The sequence below is a fragment of the Setaria italica genome, chromosome VIII (assembly GCF_000263155.2).
Source record: "Setaria italica strain Yugu1 chromosome VIII, Setaria_italica_v2.0, whole genome shotgun sequence".
Classification (NCBI taxonomy): Eukaryota; Viridiplantae; Streptophyta; class Magnoliopsida; order Poales; family Poaceae; genus Setaria; species Setaria italica.
Window position 1 is genome coordinate 3,536,291 of NC_028457.1, and position 10,769 is coordinate 3,547,059.

Consider the following 10,769-nt stretch of genomic DNA (forward strand, 5'->3'; position numbering starts at 1 on the left):
TATAGATACATCCATAGTTTCAATTAATGAATTTGATTGAATTAATATATAAATGAATTTTATTTTTTTCATTCTTCTTATGAATTATTACATACTAGGTTTAATTGCTCGGGAAAAGCTCAAAAATACAAAATCTAAGAAGGAAGGTTTTGCTCTTGGTTTCTCTGAAAGAGGTAGCTACATAAAGTGAGTTTGTTCCATTCCAACCTTAAGAAGGTTAATACATCCATAATTCAAATTAGTTAACATACAAATCTTGTAGAAAATAGTAAATTTTGAGTGATCAAGTGAAATATTTTGAGTGACCAATTGAAATATTTTGAACCAAATGATATTTTGAACCAATTAGGTGTACAAATTTGTGTTGATATGCATAAATTCATGAATAATTTTTAATTGCAAGTATTATAATTTTGCATATCAAGAGTGACTGAATCCTCCGAGGAGGATTCTGATTCCGACGGCTCATATGGATCGTATAAGACTCCACCTGAGTATGAACCAAGCCCACATAGGACTCGTAGGCATCTAGATGACATGTACCCTGAATATGATCCAACCGCGGATCATCAGGTACCTACATGCACGTTCATATACTATCTAGTGATGCGTTTGTTGTTCACATGAAGATAATAAAATCCAATTATTGTTTTCTCTATAGAACGATGACCAATACCCGGATCATTCACCACCACGACGTCGTAGAATATCAATTCTGCAAGAAGGCGAGGTAGCTGCCTCTGCACCACAGCCTTTGGCTGCAACTCCTTTCAGTAGTGCTCCGAAAAAGCAACGTGGGGAAAGAGCCCAAAACCAGATCCTTGAGAAAGGTACTCTCGTCGTAGAGATGCTTGGCTTCAAAGGTGAGCCCATATTACCTCAGGGGATAGCTGCTAGGTTTCGGAACATATGTAAAGCTATTATCAGGGATAAATTGCAGACATGGATCATGACTAGTAATTGGAAGAATGTGCCTGCCACTACGAAGAATGTTTTGTGGCCCACATTGAAAGAAAAATTCACTTTTCCTGAAGGTCAAGAGGAATCCGCAAGAAAATTTGATAAGGGCCTCCTTGGAAGATGTTTCAGGAATTGGAGGTCTGTTCTTAATATAGAATATGTAAAGAAAGGCAAGAATGTTAGGGACGACTTCGGTAGGATTCCTCAAAAAATGTGGCAGGAATTCGCACAACAAAAGAACACACAAGAAGCTAGAGCCCTAAGCAAAAAAAATACCAGGAAGGCCATGAAAGCTGCCGAGAACCCCCATCACTTGGGTGCAGAGGGTACGCGGCCAAGATTGATAAATGGAGGAGAGAGGAAGAAGAACGGATGATAGCTGGTTTATCGAATTTGTTAGAAAGCTTGGATAAGCGCAGCAGGAATTGGGTGCTAGCTCGAGTTTTGGTATTCGCACCCGACAGCAAGGTTGAATTTGAACACCCATCAACAACGGAAATCTACAAGAGGTTGGCAGAGCTCACCGAGTTGCAAAAAAAGGGTCTTTTCAAGCCGGATAGGGAGAGAAATCAGCTACCCGCTACAATTGAAATCGCGGAGCACACTAGCCGTGTTCAAGGGCTGTCATCAACATTGTCCTAGGGTAAAACATTCCAGAATGATGAAGGAAGCTACAGGAAGCGGGACCGTTATAAGAAAGATCTTAAGGAGAAGATGAGAGCAATCACCAAGCAGGAGTTGTTTGAGTTCTTTGCCACCCAGCAAGCACAAGCGATGACCAACACGATGATCAACACGACAGCATCGATGCTTAGCGACAGGCAGAACTACCCATGCAGCTTGCCAACACAGGTAGTGTTGTCTCCATTGCAAACGTGAGGTATCCCATAGATGAGATACAAGTGGATACACCATGCAGGTTGGTGATACCTTATGGAAGAAAACAGAATAAGTTTTGAGAGGTTGCAACCGGCATGGTAGTAATGGCTCATGTGTTCCCAAATGAACTGCCGCTAGAATACTCCTAGGCGCAAGTTGTTACTGTGTTGGATGAGTCGTGCGAGCTTCACATCCCTACTGATGAGGGGATTGAGGTTCTAGGTGATGCAATCAACCAGTACATATTGTGGCATCGTCAAGATATCATTCTGAATGTTAATGCATTGCCAGAAACCTCATGCTCGAGCCAAGATGAACCCATGCTACAGTCACATGTGCAGGGAGCTACCAATGAGGGCGAGCAGCCAATGCCGCTATCACCTGTGGAAGAAGGTATCACTAAGAAGGAATGTACTTCGTTTCTCCAAGACGATGATCCAACATCGCTAAGGCCGCCATCTCCACCTCCCCAAAGGCCACCATCTCCACCTCCCCAACCGCCAGCGGTATCTCGTATGGTCAGGACATATGAGAATAAGGATCCATCGACACCAGTCAACAAGTTCATGATCGTACTGAAGAAATCTGTAGCTTACGGCCCTTCTCGGCGAAAGGAAATAGATGAAAGCCTCAATTTCTTTGGGTCAGATGAGATCCCAAATAAATATGAGCATGGCAAACTATTCTTGTATCACTAGATCTGGTGAACGAGCCATGGGAACTCAATAAGCTGCATGGATGGATCATGGACGTAATGAAGCAAGGCATTTGATCAATCACCGCACTTATCCCAAAAAAGGTTTTCCTTGGCGCTGAAGATTACCCGCTTGTGATCGATTTCGAGGATTTGTTTAGACTTTACCGTCATTAACACCTCAACGTCCAGCTCATTATTGTATGGTGCTTGTAAATCCACATGTACCACATACACGAGTTTTACATACATACGTATATATTTTATATGTCTAGTACTTGAGCGACTACCTATTCCGCAGGATGCAATGGAAAGAGGAAAAATTGACGAAGGGAAAGTACTCGGTAGCGTACCTTGACCCAACACGAATTAGCGAGCCAGAGCAATAGTTCAAACTGAATGAAAGGGTCAAAGCAGAAATGGAAGCAGCACAGACACAAGCGAAGAAAGATGGTATAAAGGAAAAAGCCCACAAAGAAGAAAAGCTCAAAGTGGCTGTGTACATTTGTACAGTGATGAGGAAAAAGGCTCACAAGCAGTGCATCATGGGGGCTTACAATTTTCAGTAAGCTAGCTAGTTCAAATTACTATTTATATAGTTGGTGCCAATAAATGCCATTTATAATATCAATTATTCTAATATCATGCAGAGACCACTAGATTTGCATCTGTATTTACCCCAAGCTTGGATCTGCAATTATCCTCGACTCTCTCAGTCATACCATCGTAGATAGTTACAAGGAATTCCTAGACATTGTACAAAAGTAAGACGTCCCTTGGCAGTACTTAAATGCATGTTGAGATTCTATGCACCTAAGTTGTATTACTAACTCTTGTCTTTCTATCCTCAAAGTGCGCACAGGCTTTACATAATGAAAGGCGGTCAATGTCCTTAAAACAGGAAGAAAGCGATGAAAATAATAATACATAAATGGGTAAGAACATAAAAACTTGGTGACTTATCATTTATAACAACTTATCATTTTTCTATTTGATTGCAGTGCCACAAGCAACCTCCCAGGACTGTGCTATGCGGATATTATGTGTGCGAGTTCCTCATAAAGAATGGGAGGTACCGGACGAACCCTGAAGATGTAAGTCTGTTATACACTACCATGTCCTAACTTTCTAATAGTAATACATCCTAATCTTCATTTACTGTATACCTGCAGATGCCTAGAATCAACACTCGCGATGTGGCGCTCGAAGACACAGGCATCATCAACATTTGTAGGGATATGGCGAGGTTCATCCAACGGGAGATTTGTCATGAGGACGGAGACTTCTTTGATCCAAATGGCATGTTGGCGGCGGACGAATGCACACATCTTCGTAGCTGGATGAAGGCACCGCCGATGTAGCTCTATTCCAATTGTTGAATTATGTGAATTATTTATTATTCAAGTTTGTTGAATAATGTGAATTATCTATTATGTACGATGCAATTTTTAATAATGTGAATTATTTATTATTTAAGTTTGTTATTATGTGGATGGAGATACATATTTAAATTTGGCGGCTAAAAACTGGCGAAAAATAGAAATTATAAATAAATCACGAGAAATAATATATATGGTGGGAAAATAAATATTCCTAGTATGTGGCATAACTAACCGCCAGCACAGAATTTCACTGTGCTAGCTCAAAATTGCTTACGGGTGCTAGGTCCACTAGCACAGAGCCCTTTTACCTGCAGGTAAAAATCGTTTCTGACCTGGTTTCCGATTCTGAGGCTGCCACCGGCACGCACGGTGGGAGAGCCATCGTCGATCAGCCTGTATCATCTCTGCTACGGCGCCGCCTGATAATTGCAGCCAACTGAGAGGATGATGGATGCTTGGTGGATGGCAATGATGGAGAAGCAGCCAGAATGGACGAACCAGCAGCTTACTGGAAATGTGCAAGGAAGGAATAGTATCGTTGACTTGACTTGTATCGTCTTTGTTGTCGGACCAGATGTCTTTATGCTTGGCCCACGGTCACCGTCTGTCTGTCCGTCGCCCACCACGCCTGCAGCAACATCAAATTGGACCCATTTGTGAAGACCCAGTAGGGAACACTTTAAAAATTCTTGACTCTCCAAGAATAAAGTCTATATTTCAATTATAATCCAACACACTTCTCTTTTAATCGCCAAGCAAGGCTACACATCGTGCTGGCTCTAGGAATGAGTGAGGAAAAATAATTCAAAGCGATGCAGAAGCAAACACACTAGAAACAGCCGATCACAACACAAACTTGCACAAATTTACTGTGCTACTATGCCTAATCCGAAATTAAGAACACAACAGCACAGTCTTGGTAACCAAGCAAAAGCAATAAGCACTACGTACTGGAATGAAGACAAGCTGATAGCTACTGCAAGCTACAAAGTACTCGAGCTATTTCCTTGCTCTTGTACATGTCGAGCTCCAGAACCATGCAAAGGAAATAAACTAATGCTCCAAAGATTAGTTAATGGCTAATTGAACAGGTGGCACACTATTGCATGAAAGTGACACTTCATGAGCCATCCAATTAAAACCACCCATAGCTGATCGTAGCTCAGACAAAATACTAGGATGAACAGCTCAAGTTTTTGAGGTAAGGACTGTCCAATAAATGGTCACTATACAACACAAAGAGACAACATATGTTGGAAATTGAGGTGGCTCTAATACCCACCATACTGAGAACCTACACCTAGAACACCAACTTACTCTGGAGTCAGTCAGCCCTTTTAATTTCTAGTTACTTAGTGCGATGGGTCCTTTTGACGGCAGAGCCACCTTCTCACTTCCGGATGGTAGAACCTACCAACAGATGAAGCTGACTTTGGGGTGGCAGAGTCAACCTACGATGAAGTTTAGACCCTTATGATCTCCGGTGACAAAGCCAACCTCCGATGGATCACAACTTATGCACTAGGTCAAGAAACTATATGGCCCAACTGGGAGACTAACACTTGTAAGAAACTGAACTTTATTATAACACAACAATATTACATAAGAGTGTACAATACTCTTTATTTAGTGGCTAGCCTAGCACTCACCCTTTACTTCTACCATACTCCTCTCATCTGCCATGCTCATGATTGAATGGCATGGTAGGGAAGGGGGCCTCTATTTATAGGTCAAGGAGTTCATAGGATGATGACATATGTCCCCTTCTAAAATTTTCATAGACAAATATCTATGTTCTACATTATTCTAGTTTGTTCATGGCAACAACATCCAGTATCTTTATGGAAAATATCATGGATCATGAGTTGTGGGAAAGCTCTAGAAGTTTGTATTGCTTTCCTTCAATAGCACATAAAAGGAATTTCTACTGAGCTGACAAGGAACAAAAAACCACACAGATTAACGAAGGAATAACCCGAACTGATGCTCTGAATAAAATACATTAAGGAATTTCATGGTTATCGTCATAGGCTAGCAATATTTAATACGTAAAGTGACACTACGGATCCGAAACTCCATGAAAAGTAATAGTGAGAAATTCCTAATACTTTTCTAATATAATGCATCACAAAAATCGAACTTAATTAAAGCTGAACTTGTATATGAAGATAAAAAAAGACAAAATAAGTAATGGGTAGGTTGGAACAAGTAAAATAGTTTTTGGAGGAACAAAACTGAGTCTAAATTTTGTTCAAAAATCTTAGTGGACAAAGCGGATTATTGGTGAGGATAGTAAAAATGAAATTTTTCCTTTTTTCAATCACTAGTAGAAATGCCCGTGCGTTGCTACGGGTCCTTACTTGCTCTCACGTTATTATTTGCTTGTTTCTAATATATTAGTTTCGCTTCACAATATGTTGGTGTGTTGTCCCTAGTAGTCCTCCTTTTGCAAGTATAGTAGTAGAAGACATTTGTGGGTGGTTTGGTGCTATCTGTTTATTACGTGGGACCCACACATGGAACTCGTGCGTTCCGACGGAAGCGGGAGCGGGCAGCTCTGAGTGGCGTACCACCATTCGGAGTCCCATTGCCGCGGTAGAAGGCGACCTACGATGGGAGCGGCGTCAAGATGTATGACGGCGCAACTGTTGTTGGGCTCCGTAAATAGAAACAAAGCTAAGGATGAGAACGATTAAGTTTGAAGGCTGTATTTTTTTAATACAAACTTTTACATACGATCTCGGATGAATACAAACTTTATATCAAAATTTTAGAGCTCGATGAGATTTTATAAACTTTGTAGTTGACAACTTTTTCATTCGAGATCGTTTAGTAGTCCAAAAATGTGTTATAAGTTCAGAAAAGAAACACATTTACCACGTCACCACACTTTAATATTATAGCAAAATGCCCGTGCATTGCTATAGTAAAAGATTAATTGTGTTTTTCAAACTAATGACATTGTGCGCGCATTGTCTTTTTCAAAGGAGACCTTTAGTCTCGATTGGTATTTCCAATCTGGACAAAATGCCCCGTTCATCTCCAAAAGTTTTCGTGTGTGTGGGTGGTGATCAGATGTGAGACTTCCAACCTGGACAAAATATCCCGTTCATCTCCACAAGTTTTCGTGTGTGGGTGGTGATCAGATGTGAAACTGTGGTTTCAGCCAACCAACTTACAGTTCGTGTTGGTTCTATCTTTTTTCTTCTTCTTTGTTTTGTGGTCATTTTGTTTCAGCTACGTGGTTTACCCAGTGGATATGGTATGATATAAGATGAGATTATGTTTCAGTTAAAGTATAGTTTGAAGGTCTTGAGTACCTCAATTTTTGTCCATGTAGTACAAGCATAATATACCGTACCAGGCAACCATTCCAATTTTTAATATTAGAGTATATAAGGATTATATAAGCAAACCCGCAACATAGTGGACAACTGTATAAGCGATTTTATCAGGCGCACCTTGCACACCTCCCATCCACTCCCACCGCCCGCACACCATGCGCACCCCACACACCAGGCTCCCCGCCGCCGGCTCCCCTGCTCCACCGCCACCTCTCCGCTGCCCACCCTCGCTCCCCGCCGCCGGGCTCCCCCGCTCCGCCGCCGCCGCCTGCTCCCGCTGGATCCCACTAACACATCAGCAGCTACAGATTCTCTCTCATGCAAAGGTACATTGTCAATGCACTCCCTGTCAGAAGATTTTTTGGCCGCAAAAGAAACATTTGACCCATATGCAGTCCGGATGAGGGATTTCGCAGAGATTTTCTCCACTCTGTTTGCATATTCAAGGCCATGGGTAGCTACTACTGATGCTACCCCTAGCATATCAAGAGAAGCAGCATTTGCCTCGGGATTCCATTTCTTCCCAGATTTTGCTCCGAGAAAATTGCTAGCAGGTTGTTGTTGACGAAGGTCCAAAACTTTCTTGACTTCTCGGAAACTGTATGATTTATGATGCTTGTAGTAGAACTCAACACAGTCGGCAGTAGTTTTGTGCATAAGGAAACTGGAGATCTTGAAGAAATTCTTACCAAATTTAGCAAACATCTCCATAAATATTTCCTTATCTTCTTGTGTCCATGGATTTATCATTACCCGCTCCTTCTCGACTAAAACAGGGTCATCAACCAAGCCATTCTTGCTGACAAACCTTGAGCGTTCCTTCTCTCTCTCATTTATAATCAGGGCTGGCATTTTCAAGTAGTTTCTGCAGCGCTTAATCTAAAATTCTGAAAATAACTTGCTTGCAACATCTGACATTTCTGCAGTCGAGAATGTACTTAAATTACCAGCTGCAATAAAAGAAGGAATAGGTCAATACGGTCTCAAAGGACAAAAGCATGTGATGGAAGCTAGGATATAAAACCCATTCATATAAATTACGAAAGCAAAAGGAACTACCAGAAATAGAGAAGCAATCTACAAAAAAATATCAATACAAACAAGTGCAACTAAGAATTCAGTACATAAATGCTTGGGTTTAAAAATAAAATTGAACTTAAAACACATAATTTTCATCACAGCAATAAATAAACATATAAAGTTCAATGTTTTGTTTTTGTACTCCTGAACCGTACAGTTTCCACCTGTCATAGCAGTGTCAGCCAACACTTTGGCTACCGCATAGAAACATGTCACTCTGTAAAGACTTCCCACAAAAAAATCTTATACTATCACATGCATGACACCATTAAAAGATAGCTAACATGAACCTGAAAACTTGTTAAACAGGAATTGATATTTTAAAACAGGGGTTGATAACTGATAAACCAAACATGAAAGGAAGAATATTTCCACACCCATTCTCTCTAGACCTGATGTTCACTGGAGTAAAATTAGTTTTGTAGATTATAACGATGTTAAGGTTTTTTCTCATACATGTTTCACTTCACCTAATTTACTTGGGAAATAAGGAGCAAGTATCATGCTGTCAAGACTACAAATACAAACCAGTAAGAAGTAATATCTAATTCGTCAAGCTAATTAGCTCAAAATGAAAATAATCCTTGTAAGTTTCTAAACAATCTATCATCACAATTCACAAGCTGAGCAGGAGTTAACATCGTATGAGAACTAATAAAAGCTCAAGCAGGAGCAATACATAACAACTTAAATGATGATTAAGTTAAAACTTTTAGATAGAAGGAGAACTGACCAGGCATGGCCGCGTTGCCTCTGAGATCCAATATGCGATGTCCGGTTGCTCTGATCAATGCGCTTGTTAAGACTTTGAGTGTTGTTTCTTTGCAGAAAGTAGTCGCAGATCCTCTTTCCACAAGTGACGATATTGCCTTGAACTTTAAGGTAAGAGAATCTGCTCCTTCAATCTGACTTGATGCCAATAAATCAAGGTGAGGTGTATCAGGAGGCAACGATTTAAATAGCGATTCATTCATTACTTTGACTATATTATTATTGGCAGATGTAACTGAACCGAATAAGCTATACTTATGATCATGGTCTGAGCATTGCGTCACTGGTAGGTCATCACTGATTTCTGTTTTGATGGAATCAGAATTAACATGGCATGAAGAAGTTTCCAACCTATCATTGTGCATATCATTTTGAGACCCAGCTCAGAAGCTTTCAATGGGCTAAGATCAGCAGCGGCACAAGACCGGACCCTCTGCAACTCCTGGAGATACATCACTCTTATGAGGAAAGTGTTTTAGCATTACGAACTGGAGCTGGCTCGATTTCCATCATATCAGCACCTTTGACATCACAATCCTGCACCACAGGTGTGGCTTGGGAGAAGGAATGAGCTCCCCCGGTTCAAAGTTTGCAAAGCATCCCCGTCGCGCCGCCCTCCGCCAGTGCCGGCTCCAGCGCCGGCAGCGGCGCCCTCGACCCCCGCGCCGCCGCGCCGCTCATCCTCAAGGCCCTCGCCCTCGACCTCCAGGGCCACCGCCTCCCCAGCGCTGCGCGCCCTAGACGCCGCCCTCGCCCCGCCGCCGCCGGGCTCGACCAGGCCGCCGCGGATCCGCTTCTTTTTCTCTATTTAAGAGACATTACCCGTATCCGCATCCCGAATTTTAAGCCCGCGATTTCGGGTGTAAATTGGCGAGGTGGGATTATACCTGGGTGAGCGGCTTGCAATCCCCGCCGCCTCCAGGCACACGACGCTGCGGCCGCCACTCCATCTCCGTCTCGGCCCTCCTCCGCTTCCTCACACTCCGCCGCCATCGACCCCCCTCCGATTCTTCCTCCGCCGCCTTCGCACCCGCCGACCGCCGCTCCACCATCCCTTGATTGACCCGACGGACGGCGACTGTGAGGTGCAGGCGGCGCCCCCGCTAGGGGTCCGATGAGGCCGCTGGGGAGGACTGCATCGCCGACCTCCCTGAGGAGCTCCTTGCCCTCGTCTTCAGCCTCCTCAGCTCCGGTGACCACAAGCGCTGCTCCCTCATCCGGCGCCAGATCCGTCGCCGCCTCCAGCGCCTCATTTGCCGAGGTGGGGAGGGGAGAGGACCTCCCTTCACACTCTCCCTCCTCCCCCTCTCCACGGCCGTGGCCAAACCCAAGACGTCGGTCGGGTCCGGGTGCCGTGCTGGCCGCCATGGTGAGGAGGAGCGACGGTCGACGGCGCTACAGTCAGGCGCGAGAGGTGGATGGAGAGGAAGCTACAAGCGAGAGCACAGCAGTAGCGGCCGGAGGGGAAGGGCGGAGAGGGAGCCGCGGGCGAGAGGAGCAGTGGCAACGGCCGGAGGGGAAGGGATGGGAGGGAGGCGCGCAGGTGGCGGATGGGGGGAGACGGAGCACAGGCGACGGACGGGAGGAGACGGGGCTATGACAGGTGGGACCCACGACGGATGAAAAAAAATTGGCGGAGCGTTATTCAATGGACTGCGG

General features: G+C 43.6%; 1 long non-coding RNA gene across 1 annotated transcript; it reads right to left on the minus strand.

Annotated features, from left to right (window-relative positions):
* Positions 1-7,548: 7,548 nt before the first annotated feature.
* LOC111258291 lies at positions 7,549-9,493 on the minus strand. Its single transcript, XR_002678958.1, has 3 exons — positions 9,462-9,493; positions 9,073-9,244; positions 7,549-8,179 (listed from the first exon to the last, which is right to left on the minus strand). It is a non-coding gene; the product is annotated as an uncharacterized LOC111258291 (long non-coding RNA).
* Between the last annotated feature and the right edge of the window lie 1,276 nt (positions 9,494-10,769).